The 16,337-nt window shown below is 36.0% G+C and overlaps 1 pseudogene; it reads right to left on the bottom strand.

Moving 5' to 3' along the window:
* Positions 1-15,522: 15,522 nt before the first annotated feature.
* Positions 15,523-15,975, bottom strand: LOC122744698 (annotated as a pseudogene).
* Between the last annotated feature and the right edge of the window lie 362 nt (positions 15,976-16,337).

Here is a 16,337-nt window from a genome sequence, read left to right as displayed (position 1 = left end):
ATGTACTAGCTAATTAATAAACAGTTTAGTTTTTAGATACATTTTTTTAAAAGAATAGTTAAGTATTGAAGCTTACCATGCCAGTGAAGAGGCTATCTATTTAGACAACAAGGCTTTTGCCCACCATTCATCATGTGGAAGTTCCCCTAAATGCAGAACATTAGAAAGAAGGAAACAAAAATGTCCCAGGAGGGTTAGCTCTGAAAGTGCAAAAGAAAAGAAACCAAAAAAATAATGATAGCAAATATCACAGTAACATGAAATTGCAGGAATGAAGTTTATTCTTTTTTTTCTAATAATGAACATTTTTATTTATAGTTTTGAGTCCCGAATTTTGTCCCTCTTTCCCTTCCTCCTCCCCTCACCCCTCCGTTATGCAGTAATCAATCAGATGTGGGTTATACATCTGCAATTTTATGTAAAACATATATATCACAATACTATTCCATCACCATCATATACCACAGCTTATTTAGTCATTCCCAATTGATGGGCATTCCTTTGATTTCCAATTCTTAGCCACCACAAAAAGAGATGCTATAAATATTTTTGTACAAATAAGTCTTTTTCTCTTTTTGGAATATCTTTGGGATATAAAACTAGTAATGGTATTGCTGGATCAAAGGGTATAGCTCTTTGGGCAGAGTTCCAAATTGCTCTCCAGAATGGTTGGATTTTTCACAACTCCACCAACAGTGGATTAGTGGATTAGTGGATTAGGGTCCCAGTTTTTCCACATCCAATGTTTTCCTTTTTGTTATATTTGCCACTCTGATGGGTATGAGGTGATACCTCAGAGTTGTTTTAATTTGCATTTCTCTGATCATTAGTAATCTAGGCATTTTTTCATATGACTATAGATAGGTTTGATTATTTTGTCTGAAAACTGCTTGTTCATATCCTTTGGCCATTTATAAATTGGGGAATTACTTGTATATTCTTGATATCTCCTTTTTCATCAGGCTTTGTTTCTCTCTGGAGTATAACCAATCAAGGAAATCAGATGGCCTACCTTTTCTTGGTGATACAACCAAATGGGCCAAGCATTCTTCTACTGAGATCTTGGGAAAATATGTGAGGGGAATGCAAAACTTTTTCCAGGGAAGGAATTCCACTTGGAAAATGGGCTGCATGGACTCTCAGAGAGATGTGACGGTTCAAAAACACTGCTTTTGCGGGCAGCTAGGTGGCGCAGTGGATAAAGCACCAGCCCTGGATTCAGGAGTACCTGAGTTCAAATCCAGCCTCAGACCCTTGACACTTACTAGCTGTGTGACCCTGGGCAAGTCACTTAACCCTCATTGCCCAGCAAAAACCAAAACAAACCAAAACCAAAACCAAAACCAAAACAAAAACAAAACACTGCTTTTCCTCCATCTGGCAGAAACTCTACTAATAACTGATATGTCTCCCCAACCTTGTCCTATCCTCATCCCCTTGCTTCCCATGAATTTATCAGATATATTCTTGAATTCTGAAGTTCAGTCCAAATATATGTCTGCAGATGACTTCTAAAAGCACAGAACTTTATTAAATGAAGGCTATTTATTTTTTAAATGGAAATAAAATCTGCCTCAGTTATATTTATGGATGACCCTATTTAAGGAAATTAATTCCTTATGTGCTAAGGACAAGTTTCTCTAAACCGGAAAATAACTGTCTGGAGAAGGTTTGAGTATCAAATGTGAGTCAGCTGTTTAATAAGAATCCTGACGATCAACCAATACATATTTGAGTACGTTAGTAGCTCCACTCTGGGGTCATCCAGCTTTGCGTCTTTTGGTAATTAAAGAAAGGCATCAAGTTTCATATGACTCCAAAGAAGAAGGAAATTCAAGAAAATGAAAAGAAAAAAGAAAATTCTTGAGTTCTTCAGGAATCCACGTGGCACTGTCAACAATGCATGGCCATTACGCGGGATCTCTCTGGGTCCTGTTGCCTATAACACTTCCCTTCCCCCATAAAAGAGGCACTCTTGCAATGAGAAAAATTACAAAACAGAAATAGATTAACAAATGCCCAGTATATATCTTTAGATGTCCAAAACACATGTTACTTCACACCTACCTTCCTTCTGTTCAATCTCATTTTAAAATCACAGGTTGTTCCATTCTTTCCATCGAAAAGACAACTTTCCAACTATTTGCTGCTGTTTACTTTCCCAATTCTCCTCATGTGATTTCACCTCGGTATTCTTTTAAAATGTTTCACCTCAATGACAATATCCATGCTTCTTTTAAGTTTCAAAATGTGAATGGTAGGAGTCTTTTCCCTAAGAGGTCAAAGTGATTGACAACCTCTTCGCCCACACAGCATCCTGTGGGAGACAAGTGAAGAGAAATGTCAAAATGGGATAAAGGGACAAAATCGAAGATGTGCCATACTGCGATTGATGACCATGGGAAGATAGGGCTACTTGGGGGGTGGGACTTAACTAGTGCCACACACAAAAGGCAAACAAAGTTCTCTGTTGCTTTATATACCATGTTTAGTTATCCTGATCCTGCCCCAAATTATTATTCTTTCATCAAGAAGGCAGCATATTACAGTGGAAAGCATGCTAGACTTGATGTCAGAAGACGTGGGTTCACATCTTGTCTCTGCTACTTCCTACTTGTATGACTCTGGGCAAAACATTTAAACTCTGAATTTTAGTTTCCTCATTTGTAAATGAGGGAGTTGGATTGGCTGAAAGGTTCCTTTCAGCTCAAAATGAGCCATCCTATACTTCCACAAAACTTTCCAACCCTCATAGATTAAGAAACTGTTAGAATTAGGACGTAAGTGATCACCTAACACATCTTCTAGTGTTTCATATAAAGTGACTCTATATCTATTAGTGAGGCATACTGTGTCAGATATGGTCTCTGCTGTCAAGAGGCTGCCAACCTTTGTAGGGAAAGAAAACACGACCTCATGGAACTCTGCATTTCAGAGCACCTGCCATAGCACTCCCCAACCCAAACACTCCCAGCAGGTGATACCCTTGAACCTAACCACACAGTTCTTGGCAGTTCCCAGGAGGCAACATTGCTAGATCTTCTTTCAGGGAAGAGGTTTTCTGCCTTATAGATGTTTGACAGAGGCAAGTAGGTGAGATGTTGATACCCCTCCTAAGTTGTCATTTAAACATGATTCCAGACCAGGATGTCCCCACCCTAAAGCATACTCCTTGTCCTGTGGTTTCTGCTGAGCTTTGGTTTCACACAAATTGAGCTATGCAATTAGGAAGGCATAAGTACATTCTCTCCACCATCTCTTTGCTGGTCTGCTTCATACATCACATTTAGAAAGCTAGCTCCTCCATAGTGTGATGCCTCTTTGCCCTAGGCTCCAGTGTGATGAAAACAGTCCTGCATTAACATTTTAATGATACTAGAAGCTTGACAAAACAAATAAGCTTCTAGTATCATTAAAATGGTTTCACTAGGTCATTGGCATCTTCTCCCCTCCTCATAGTTGACAACTGCATAAGAAATAGAGGAAGAAGAGTAGTTTGGGAAATGAAGGGAAGAACCATTTCTTTACAGAATAGTCACAAAAATTATATGTTATCCTGGCTCAAGGGTCTTTGGGCAAAATTCTCCTCCTTATGTTTTTTACCTGGATAACTGACTAAGTCAGCCACTTTGAGTCTCAAACCTTACTTGTAAATTGAAACTTGGACTAAATAATGATAATGATAATTATGATAATAACAGCAACACCAAATATTTACAAATTTTGCTCCTTTTGATCAACACAACAACTCTGGAAGGTGAGTGCTTTCATTATCTCCATTTTACAAATGAGAAAACTGAATGAATAAATGAATGAATGAATGAATGAATGAATGAATGAATGAATGCCCAGAGTCACACAATTACTAAGTACCTGATGGTGGATTTGAGCACAAGACTTACTGACACCAAGTCCTTCACTCTATGCACTGCACCACTTTGCTAGCTGCCTAGGTGGTTTTAGGAATTCTTTCTTACTCTAACTCTTGGGTGCTAGCCTGACACCTCACCTATTACACAAAGCATTAATCCCAAGAACTCCTTCATCTAAAAGGATGGACTCTCCAATTTCTGTGTTCCCTTCTCCAACAGTCCCTGGGCCTTTTGGACAGGGAGCAAGCATACAACAGAAGCCAACAATTCTGAACCAAAATAGAGAAAGAACTTGATAGTTCTTGCTATTTCATGAGGGCAATTTTGTAGAATTCAAGAGAAAATAAATTAGTATTTTGCCAGGGGCTGAACAGATTTTTATCTGGGGCCCAGAACCTTTTACTACATTCTCTATGCAAGCTTCTGTGTTTTCCAAACTCTCCATAGCACAATTTTGGTCCAAGAGAAAGAAGCAAAATAAATACTACCCCCACCCCAAACCACATCCTCTATCCCATTAAAATAACCACTATCAAGGACTAGAGTCTCTGGTGATCAAAAACAAGGAAGGCAATAAAACCTACATTAATTTCATAATGAAAATCAATATAATCTTACTCAGGACCCTGTGTAAAAGATCATTGTAATCACATTTAAATGAAATTACTTTTCAGGTATAACTGCAATATGATACATTGTGGTCCCAAATGAAATGGATGGAGAAATCTTTCAATCACTAAAGCAATATAATGCAAGTCCATGGCTGTCTCTGACCCTTTTGTTTGAATTAATGTTTTGTTCCCCCTTTCCAAAGGAAGAAAATCATATCATCTTAGAGTTGGAAAGAACCTGGAATATCATCTAAGCCAGTGGTATCAAACTCAAATTGAAAGAGGAGCCCACTAATCCATACAGAAGGATCCCTCTGGGCTGCATCTTGACTTTTTATAATGTAATGCAATCTATATTTTATTGATTTTGTATTTATTTTGTTAAATATTCCCCAAATATATTTTAAGCTTGTTGTCAGCACTTGGGATGTGGCCTGACACCTCTAATTCAGGCTACATATCCAAAGGCTTAACTCCATTACCATCAAATGTCAGTTTCATGAAAACCATCTCAGGTAGTGAATAGCAAATAAAGCCATCTATCTAAGTTCATAGCGAACGGAAATCAGAGAGGTTAACCTGAGAATATATTGGATCATTTGTTCTCAAAGTATGGTCTGATGACCCCTCAGGATTGCTGAGACTTGAATTAATAAATAATTTAAAAATTAAAACTTTTAATATCTAACATGGTAAAAGTTAAAAGATAAAATGCAGATAAACAGAAGTTCCTTGGGTTCTCAAAAGTTTTTTAGTAAGAAGGGGTCTTATGACCAAAAAAATTTGAGAACTGCTATACTTGATAATACATAGAGTGAATTAGCTCCCATTTTGGGAGAGAGAGTGATACAGAGAGACAGAGAGACACACAGAGAGAGACAGAGACAGAGAAACAGGCAGAGACAGACAGAGACAGGGACAAAGAGACAGAGAGACACAGAAAGACAGAGACAGACAGAGAGACAGACAAAGACACAGACACAGAGACACTCTCTTTTTAAATTATTTATTAATTCATTTAAAATAACAAGAACAAACCTATTACATAAATAATATTTAATTAAAACATATATTTCCAAAACAAAGAAAATAATGAGAATATTGCAGTTGTTTTTCATATTTTTGCAAATATCTTTTATTTCTGGATTAAGAGAAGGCAGCTGGATTCTCATATTTACTTTTCAATTCAATCAGTTGTGATTTCATTTTGGTTGAAGTAGACAAAGAAAATCCTACCTCATACACAAACACATAATGTAGATACATAAAGATATATAATTTGAAAAAGGAACATTTTAATAGGTAAATAATATCTATTATTATTATTAAAATATTTTTTACCTCACAGACACCCAGAAAGTCTCAGCAATCCTGAGGGGTCATCAGACCATACTTTGAGAACAAATGATCCAATATACTCTCAGGTTAACCTCTCTGATTTCTGTTCGCTATGAACTTAGATAAATGGCTTTATTTGCTATTCACTACCTGAGATGGTTTTTATGAAACTGACATTTGATGGTAATGGAGTTAAGCCTTTGGATATGTAGCCTGAATCTCTTCTTCCCCATTAAAAGGATCGGATCAGGAGGTAGTTTGAAACTAAAAATTTTTTAAGGGAAGTGGGTGTATATATATATATATATATGTGTGTGTGTGTGTGTGTGTGTGTGTATGTGTGTGTGTGTGTATGTGTGTATATATGCACATATGTATGTGTGTATATATATATATATATAGGGGAGTGTATAGATACAATTCTAGCCCAATATTTCCTGATTGAGGAGAGCAGAGTGAGTCACCTCATGAGTCACTTCCTTTCCTCTCCTGAAAGAAATCAAAATCTCCCTTGGAGAACAATGGGCAGAGGAAATTCTAGAGATATCTATGTCTCCCTTCAATTCACATCTAGACAAACCTATGGAAGCACACATAATGTACATGGACTCAAACACACACATATTATGTATAGATAACAGGCTGCCCATCGTATGTTATTGCCACATGTCCAACCCACATTCACATGTCTCTCATGACATTATCCACTTAGTAAATAATGATGAAGATAAACTAACATTGCTGAATATATACTGAAAACCCAGGAAAAATATAATGCCTCCTGTGTCTCAGATATTGTCAACAATCCAAACTGTCTCTTCTCATTCTCTCTTACATCAAGCTTCATTGAACAGCTAGGCTTTGAAAGATAAGTATCTCCCATACTATATTTGCTACATGAGGTCAACAGTTAAGCTATTTATTCCTAGTCTAGTGTACTACAGCTTAGTGAAAATGCATTCTTTAAAAAAAAATAAAGTTTTCTTAAATATGAAGGTGCCTCCCTAAAACACCCATGGGATTCCATTGGCCCAGGAAAAAATGCTGATTGAATGGCTAGCAATGATGATGATGGTGGTAGTGGTGGTGTTAATAAGATCTCTGATTATTTGAGTCAGAAAATGAATAAAAAACTGCCTTCAAAGCCTGGAATATCTAGATTAAGATCCTACCACTGAAACATACTGGATATACGAGTCTGATCAACATTGCTAGTCAACTTTCTAAATTGCAAAGGTGACAATCTATAATCTCATTAGATATACTTTGGGGATATGCTGTATAGTATTTTATCATTCCATTTTACAAAGGAGGAAAAAGAGACTCAGAGATGTTAAATAACCTACTCAAGAAAATACATTTACCAAGTGGAACAATCAGGATTTGAACCCAAGTCTTCTGAATTTTATGTCTAGGAATTTTTTTTTTCTTTCTAATTACACCAAATGTCTCTCTCATCAAATTTAACACTTGTGTGTCTGTCAGACTTTGGAGCAAGTAATCCCAGAAGTCTAATGGGAAATAATTAAGAAATGGCTGAACATATTATGGGGAATAAATGTCATGGAACACTACCAAAAGAAATAACAAAAATGTAAATTTCAAGAAATATGCAAAAATTCTATTTAGCAAGCAAAACTAGGGAAAAATATACACATTGACTATAATAATGTGAGCAAAAACAACACTAAAATAATCTGATTTTATGCAATGACCAATATCATTCTCTGAGAACAGATGATGAAATATATTTTCTTCCTCTCTGTAGGGAAGCTATTTGGCATAATATATAGAGCACTGGATTTGGAATCAGGAACATTGATCTTCATGATTTCAAATCCAGCCTCAGACATTTACTAGTTGTGTGATCCTGGGCAAGTCACTTAACTCTGTTTGCTTCAGTTTCCTAATCTGTAAAATGAGCTGGAGAAGAAAATGGCAAACCACATCAGTATTTTTTCCAAGAAAACTCCAAATGGGGTCACAATGAGTCAGATGTGACTCAACAAACAGAAGGACAACTTCTCTGTAGAGAGATTTGGTGGGGACAGTATCTATGGATAGGAAACATTACACATATTGTCTTTTACTATCTATGTGGTATTATTTTCCTTCCTGGTTTTTCTTTGTTAGAAGTGATAGTTCAATGGGGCTAAATGAGGATGTATTGGGAAATTACCTTGGTGTAGAAACAAAAATCATCAATAAAGCTTAAAGCAAGAGAAATTTAAGGGAGCAGTCTGCAGGAAGTGTTTGTCAATTTGCCTTTGCTCACTCCACCTTTCATCATTAACATTTATTTCAAAGTTCACAAGGCATCAAGCCTGGAAAGTTCATCATACAAATCAAAGGCCAAAGGAATACTGAGAACTCTGCTCAGTGTCCCAAAGAATGTGTTAGGGAGAAATGTGATTCGAAAAGCAATAGAGTTAAACAGGGCATTATGCAGACTGTTCATGTGTTATTGATTTTGATTGAGTAGGGGGTAGGGATCTGTGGTGCTATCTTGAATGATAATGATGCTGAAATAACATGCCACTTAGGACATTTTTTTTTACCGTATAGTGTACCTGATATGGATATTAATTTCAAAGGCATTTTGCCTTTTATTACATTAATTTTCAAGGAGAAATCAGTATAGTTCTTTTGAAAGTGGTAAGTAGCAAACAAATGAAGACAAAAAGCAAATCCTGGGAGGAACCAGTCAGAAACTGTTCCTTGTAAATCCTGACAATTTTTCAGAACAATCCAGGCTTCCAAGGTAAGACACTCCCACAGTGTGTTAACCTTTCCTCCAAGACTTAATGAGATTGACCTTAACTCTTTTATCCTTATGCTATCTGCTTAGGATCTTGGAAGGCCCTTAAAAATCACCTCGGTCTGCTCCCCTTATTTGATAAATTGATGGGGACAGAGAAACTTAGTGAAGAGAAGGGAATCATTCATAGTAAGTTCATTGGAGAAGATAGGCATAAACTAGATCCCTTTATTTTGAGTGTAAGGAACTTGGGAAGTGCCAAAAGTCAGGATTGAATAAAGTGAAGATTTGTGTCTAGATAGTTGAGTGTGTATGTTTATGTGTGTATGTGTGAATGGATGAAGTTCAAATTCATCTGTCTGTATTTTTAAATCAAATACAAAATATCTGGGATTATTCAGTATGTACAGTACTTTCCAGGTCTCCCTTCTAGTAGTGCTATTAGTAACCAAAGGATGAATATCAGTTAAAAAAAAAAAAAACAAATACAATTAAGAACAATACTGGGGGGGGGGGCAGCTAGGTGGCCCAGTGGATAAAGCACTGACCCTGGATTCAGGAGGACCTGAGTTCAAAGCCATCCTCAGACACTTGACACTTACTAGCTGTGTGACCCTGAGCAAATCACTTAACCTTCATAGCCCCACAAAAAAAAAAGAACAATACTAAGAGGCCTGTGCAAATTAAATTAAACATATAAGGGTTATGAAGTGTTCAGAACATCTGTATCTGAAGGCTACTTTCAAATAGATTGATACTTGATGCTCCCCTAAACTGAGGGAATAATTTCCCATATGGTTTCCCCTGTTTAGCATTTGCCTTCTCAACCTTGTACCTTGGGCAATACAAAACCTGTCTTGGGTGATCCTTTGAGGATAAAGGTTTTCCTTGTGTTTGATTACTGCAGTGATCTCCATAAAAACCAAGCTACTGAACACTGAACTGTTTCCAATTTGAAGACACAATCCTATATTTGTGAAATCCTTCTTTCTGGAAAAAAAGAGGGGGGAAATAATTTGGGTTGCAGGTGGTAAGGAATAAGCAGCACTAGCTGATAGGTCTTTTAAAAACCAAATCCAAGCTTTGTTCCCAGAGCCAAAGGAAGGATTTGAAAAGAAATACAGCTTCATACCCAACCAGAATGGTTTGAAATCATAGTGCTTGTCAGCATTTTCCTAATGAGTTGAGCTGATCTATAAATAATAAGCAAATAAAATCCTGAATTGTTATTCACATTCTCCCTAAGGATATGTCAGTTTAACAGATTAAAGTGCCAATGTTTCATGGAAACATTTTACTTACAAATGAAAAGATAATAAAAATCCAGTCCCGCAAAAGGTCAACTGATAAGTGAAGTCTTTTCATGAGCCAGCTGGAATGAGGTTTTTTTTTTGCTTTTGTTTTTGTTTTTTTTATTTTTTGGGGGGAGTTGGGGGCTTATACTTTCATCCTGAGTAGAGTCAAGACAAATTGAAAGAGTTTACCAAGAAGTCATTTCTCATTTTCAATTGGCTATAATGCATAGTGTGGCATCTCATTCATTCAGATGACACTAATTTGGAAGTGATGGTAATGGGGCTGCAGCACTTGGGATGTTTATGGAATAATCGAAGATGGAATTTTCTCCATTACACACACATTTACCAATAGCTAACCCTTTAAACTTGTAGCTGTTTTCCACTTGCTAAAGATGAGTAGCTTATAATATCATGTGATCCTGATTTACATGAGGGAAATGAAACAGCAATAGGCAACAGTATTAAGTCAGAACCAGGGAAACCAGCCCATGCCCACTTGTATACTTCCTATCTACAGAGTCATATCATGTCTGCTGCAGGACTGTACTAGATAACCTCATAGATCCCTTCCAATTCTGAGATTTGATGATCAATAGAACTTTTACATTTCTATCTCAGTTGTTTGACTATAAATACCATACAAATCAAGTCTAGCACTCCAGAAGAAATACATATTTGTTTCATTCACAATTCAAAAAAAGCAAGAATACCAGCAAAGAACCCTGCAATATGCCTATCTACAGATATAATGGTGTGTTAATAAAGGGAAAAAATATCCCAGTGATTGTGGAGAAATTCACCATTTTTATGCAATGACAACTGTCACAAGTAAGCTATCCAAACAAGACTAAATGAGCTCAGGGTTGTTCCATCACTTACATACATACCAAGACTTGCAATATTGAGCCTAAGAAGTGTTACTGTGAAGGTACTAATAGGAAAAAGGGATTTCACTGGCATTACACAACTGGGACACAATTTACTAGAAAATTATTTTCTTTCTTGTGGTATAAGGAAACCAATGAATCCCAGCAATAGACAAGTCTTGATGCTGGTGATTCAAATCTTGGTTGTCTTGAAGGTGGAGAGAAAGTAGAACAAGAAATCATAAGCAAGGAGACACTATAGATGGAACTATCCCAAGATGCTTCCTTCTACTATGCAGCAACTACTAAGAACAACCAAGAAAATCCTAGCATGTTATCTAGGCTGTCGTATCCAGGACATTTAAAAAAAGAAGAAGGGGGTAGCTAGGTGGTGCAGTGGATAAAGCACTGACCCTGGATTCAGGAGGACCTGAGTTCAAATCCAGCCTCAAACACTTGACACTTAGTAGCTTTGTGACTCTGGGCAAGTCACGTAACCCTAATTGCCCCCCCCCAAAAAAAAAGAGAGAAGAAAAAGTGCATGCTGCTTGTGTATATTAGAGAGGGAGGCAAAGAATATATAACTCAATTTTAAAAAATGGTTTCAATAATTTACATGTAGTTGGGAAATATTTAATAAAATAAATAAAATATATCAAAAGATAAAAATAAATAAATGCTTGTTCAGTTTTCCTACAAAGTGTCATGTCAAATGAAAGGAGAGGGAAAGAATACAGACAGGAAAACATAAGGAAATTCGCTTAGGACAAATGGTGGAAAAAGTTACACAAGAATTGAATTTCCTCAATTAAAACAAAATAAACATTGGCAGAACAAAAGCAGAAAAAAATGTAAACAATCTAAAAAAAAATTGACCTGAAAAATAGTTCAAAGAGAATCTATGAATCATTGTTCTACCTCACTCCACCCCACTAAAAGCCAGGACATCACATTACAACAATCATAAATGAAAACCACCCATGTCTGTTAGAACCAGAGTCCTGACACTCTATCTGGGTTAGGCTCAGGCTCAGGCTTCCTGGCCATAGGCTTAACTATCTCTTCTGCTTTTGATGTGGCAAGGGCTGCTTGCACCTATATTTGACACAAGTATTGATATTGATTTGTTATCCATGGTGCCCTGGCAGTTTTGCAGAGATAGTTGTTCTTGGTTTCAAGCATTTATCTTTCGTCTTTTGGATTTATTTATTTCAAGGTCTCCTTTTCCTTTGTATTGGTAGCTGCCAAGTCTCATATAATCCAAGTCATAGTTCATACTTGAACTCTTTCTTTATGACTGATTGCAATATTTTTTTTCCTTTTACCTGAAAACTCTGAATTTTGGCAACAATGTTTATGATGTTCCTTTCTGAAGGTTATTTTGCAAACTGTATGATCCTATGGGAGAAAAATAGTAAAATTATAGACTTTGAAGCATTCTTAATAAAAAGAACAGAACTTATCAGAAACTTTGAAATGTAAACAAAGGAGTCAAGAGAAATGTTAATGCATTTGAGCATTTTGAAGAGACTATACAGTGATGACATTCTTACATTATGGTGGAAAGAAGAAACAAAAAGAGAAAGAAAGAAGCAAGTTGTTCCTTATCAAGAAATAAACATAGAAACTGCATTATTCTTGAAGACTCCATAGAAAAAATAAATGTCATTTTCTAATATTTATGCAATGAGTGGCACGGTGACTAATACTTAAATGATAATCAAATATAGGGAAAATATATAGTAAAACTATAATATTGAGGGCTTAATGTACCCTTTTTGAACCTAAACAAATCTAACAAGAAAGAAGTTAAGAGCCTAAATAGGGTTTTAGAAAAGCAAGATATGATAAATAGATTTCTATTAATTATAGAATGGGAAGATAAGAATACACACATACAGATAGAGATTATGGAGAGAGAGATATAGATATTGACATAGACATAGACATAGATATAGATATAGATATAGATATAGATATATCACCAGTATAAAAATTGATGAGTAATAGGGCACTAAAATAAGTCTCAGAAACAAATGAAGAAAATGAAAAAGATGCTCATCCTTTGCTAACTACAATGCAATAAAAATCCAATAAGGGGAAGCTAGGTGGTGCAGTGGATAGAGCACCAGCCCTGGAGTCAGGAGGACCTGAGTTCAAATCCGGCCTCAGACACTTAACACTAGCTGTGTGACCCTGGGCAAGTCACTTAACCCCAATTGCCTCACTAAATTTTTTTTTAATTTAAAAAAATCCAATAAAAGGTATATGAAAAAGAATAAAGATTAATTAGAGAATTAACAATCTAACCCCAAGGATTTAGTTAATCAAAGAACAAAAGAAACAAAGACAATATCATCAAATAACAGCAATGAGATAACATACAGAAACTTTTGGTCATTCAGCTACAGCATTCCTTATGGGAAAAGGTCTCTCTTTAAGCACTTACATCAAAAACAGAGAAAAATAAATCAATGAATTGAGCATGCAACAAAAAAACAATGTAAAAGTGGAGCAAAAATGGCCATTATTAATGAATATAGAAACTACTTCTTAAAAATAACAAAATAGACAAATCTCTAGTCTGATTAAAATCAAAAGGAAAACCAGCTTATCAATATAAAAATACACCAAAACAGTTCACAAAATTAAAAATGAGAGACAAAGTAGTCTATTAGAAAATATTTTTCATAGCTCTTGTTTCTTTTCCCATTTCCCTCTACCACTCTTACTTGATTTTTAAAAACGTTTTTGATGTACTTAAATATCTTTCCTTAACTCTTCTAAGAATTCTTATTGAGCATGTCTCTAATCAACATTTTTTTTCTTATAGTCATTGCTTGTAAATGTTTTCAAATCATTGTCTACTGTGTTTGTGTCTTGGAATAGTAGATCTCTATAGTCAGATTCTTTTTTGTTTACTTATTGTTTCCAGAGTCCTTTTTGACTCTGGGCTTTATGTTAGTAATAAGTTCTGCTCAATTATGATGGGGATATTAGAAATACTTTGAAAAATTAGATGTCAACAAAAATCATGGGTTAGAAGAAATGCATGAATATTTACATACATAAATTACCCAGAACAACAGAACAAATTTAAAAAAACCCTCCAGTCTTTGTTTTTTTATTTAATATTTTCTTTTCCCCCAATTACAAGTAAAATTATTTTTAGGGGCAGCTAGGTGGTGCAGTGGATAGAGCACTGGCTCTGGATTCAGGAGGACCTGAGTTCAAATCCAGCCTCAGACACTTAACACTTATTAACTGTGTGACCCTGGGCAAGTCACTTAACCCCAATTGCCTCACTCCCCCAAAATTATTTTTAGCTTTGATTTTTTAAATTGAGTTCCCAGTTCTTTCCCTCCTTCTCCTCATCCCTCATTGAGAAGAATTTGATATAGGTTATATGTAGGTAGTCATGCAAAATATATTTCCATATTAGTTATGTTGTAAAATAAAACATAGACCAAAATTTTTTAAAAAACCAAAATTAAGTTTTTAAAGTATACTTTGATCTGAATTCAGACTCCACCAGTTCTTTCTCTGGGGATGAATGGATAGCATTTTTCAACATAAGTCTTTCAGAGTTGTCTTGGATGATCATATTGCTGAGAAAAGCTAAGTCATTTAGAGGTGAATATCTCACAATATTGCTGTTGCTATGTAAAATCTCTTGGTTTTACTCATTTCACTTTGCATCAGTTCATGTAAGTCCAGGTTTTCCTTAGAGAACCTACTTTATCATTTATTATAGCACAATAGTATTCCATCATAATCATACACCACAAATTATTCAACCATTCCTAAATTGATGGGCATACCCTCAATTTCCACTTTTTTGCCACCTGAAAAGAGCTGCTATAAATATTTGGAAATAGTTCTAAATTGTTCTAAAGAATGGTTGAATTAGTTCACACCTCACCCAGTAGTGCACTCATGGCTCAATTTTCCCATATCTCCTCCAACATTTGTCATTTCCTTGGTCTGTTATATTAGCCAATCTAATAGGTGTGAGCTAGTTTCTCAGAATTATTTCAATTTGCATTTCTCCAATCAATAGCAAGTTAGAGAATGTTTTCATATGACTATAGATAGTTTGGTTACTTCACCTAAAAAGTAACAGCTCATGTTCATTTGTTATTTGTAACTTTTATAAATTTGATTCATTTTTATATTTGAAAGATGAGGCCTTAATCAGAGAATATGCTTCAAAATTTTTTCAGTTATGATTGCTAACTGTATTTCTCTCCATGCTATTTCCCCCCATGTACTCTATTCTCTTTTTTCACCCTGTCCTTCCTCAAAAGTGTTTTGCTTTTGACTATCACTTGTCCCAATTCACCCTCTCTTCTATGAGCACCCCCACCTTCTGGTAATCCTCTTCCCCTCTTACTTTTCTATGGGGTAATATAGATTTCTATACCCAATTGAGTGCATATGTTATTCCCATGTTGAACCAAATCTTATGAGATTAAAGTTCAAGCATTCCCAACTACCTCTCCCATCTGCCTCTCCATTGTAAAAGCTCTTGCTTGCCTCTTTTATGTGAGATGATTTAACCTATTCTAGATGTCCCTTTCCCTTTTTCCCACTGCTTTCCTCTTTTTCACCCCTTAATTTTATTTTTAGATACCATCCCATCATATTCAAATTTAACCTGTGCCCTCTGTCTAGATAGATAGATAGACAGATAGATAGATAGAGATAGATAGGTAGATATAGATATAGATATACTCTTTTTTTTTAAGAACCTTCTTGTTTTCATTGTTAGGATCTGGGTTACTTGAGAGGGATGAAACGAGAGAAGTGTGTGGCTCCAATACCCAGCCAGCCATGTTTCACAGGCTTGTAGGTGATAGAAAATTTTCCCAGATAGTGTCCAATCATCTTGGGCTTAATTTCAACCTGATTGAAGGTCTTGCCATTATAGATGCCCACCATACTGCCCACCATCTCTGGCAGGATGATCATGTCTTAAAGGTGTGTCTTCATGACTTCGGGCTTTTCCATGGGGGGTGCCTCCTTCTTGGCCTTCCTTAGGTGCTTCAGGAGGGAATTCTGCTTGTGCTGCAGACCCCAGTTGAGTCTCTGCCACTGCCAAGCACTGTACAACTGCATGAGATGTTCATAAGACATGTCCAGGAGCTGATCCAGGTCCACACCTTGGTATGTGAACTTCCGGAAGGTTAGCTTCTTCTTCTGCTCCATTTCCACCATCTTGTCTGCAGTCAGGAAAAGCTAGATATACTCTTTTTAACTGCCCTAATAATGAGAAAGTTGTTAGGAGTTATGAGAATCCTTTTCCCATGTAGGAATGTAAACAGCTTAACATTATTAAGATATTTATGATTTTCCTTTCCTGATTATCTTTTTTATGCTTCTCTTCAGTCCTGTAATTGAAAGTCAAATTTTCTATTCAGCTCAGGTATTTTCATCAGGAATGCTCAAAGGTCCTCTATTTCATTGAATATCCCCCCTCCAAAGGATTATACTTAGTTTTGCTAGGTAGATGATTCTTGGTTGTAATCCTAGCTCCTTTGCTCCCTGAAATATCACATTCCAAGCCCTCCAATCATTTAATGTGGAAGCTGTTA

Source organism: Dromiciops gliroides, chromosome 2, assembly GCF_019393635.1.
Source record: "Dromiciops gliroides isolate mDroGli1 chromosome 2, mDroGli1.pri, whole genome shotgun sequence".
Classification (NCBI taxonomy): domain Eukaryota; kingdom Metazoa; phylum Chordata; class Mammalia; order Microbiotheria; family Microbiotheriidae; genus Dromiciops; species Dromiciops gliroides.
Note: the sequence above shows the minus strand (reverse complement) of the source record. Positions and strands in the feature narration are given on the sequence as shown.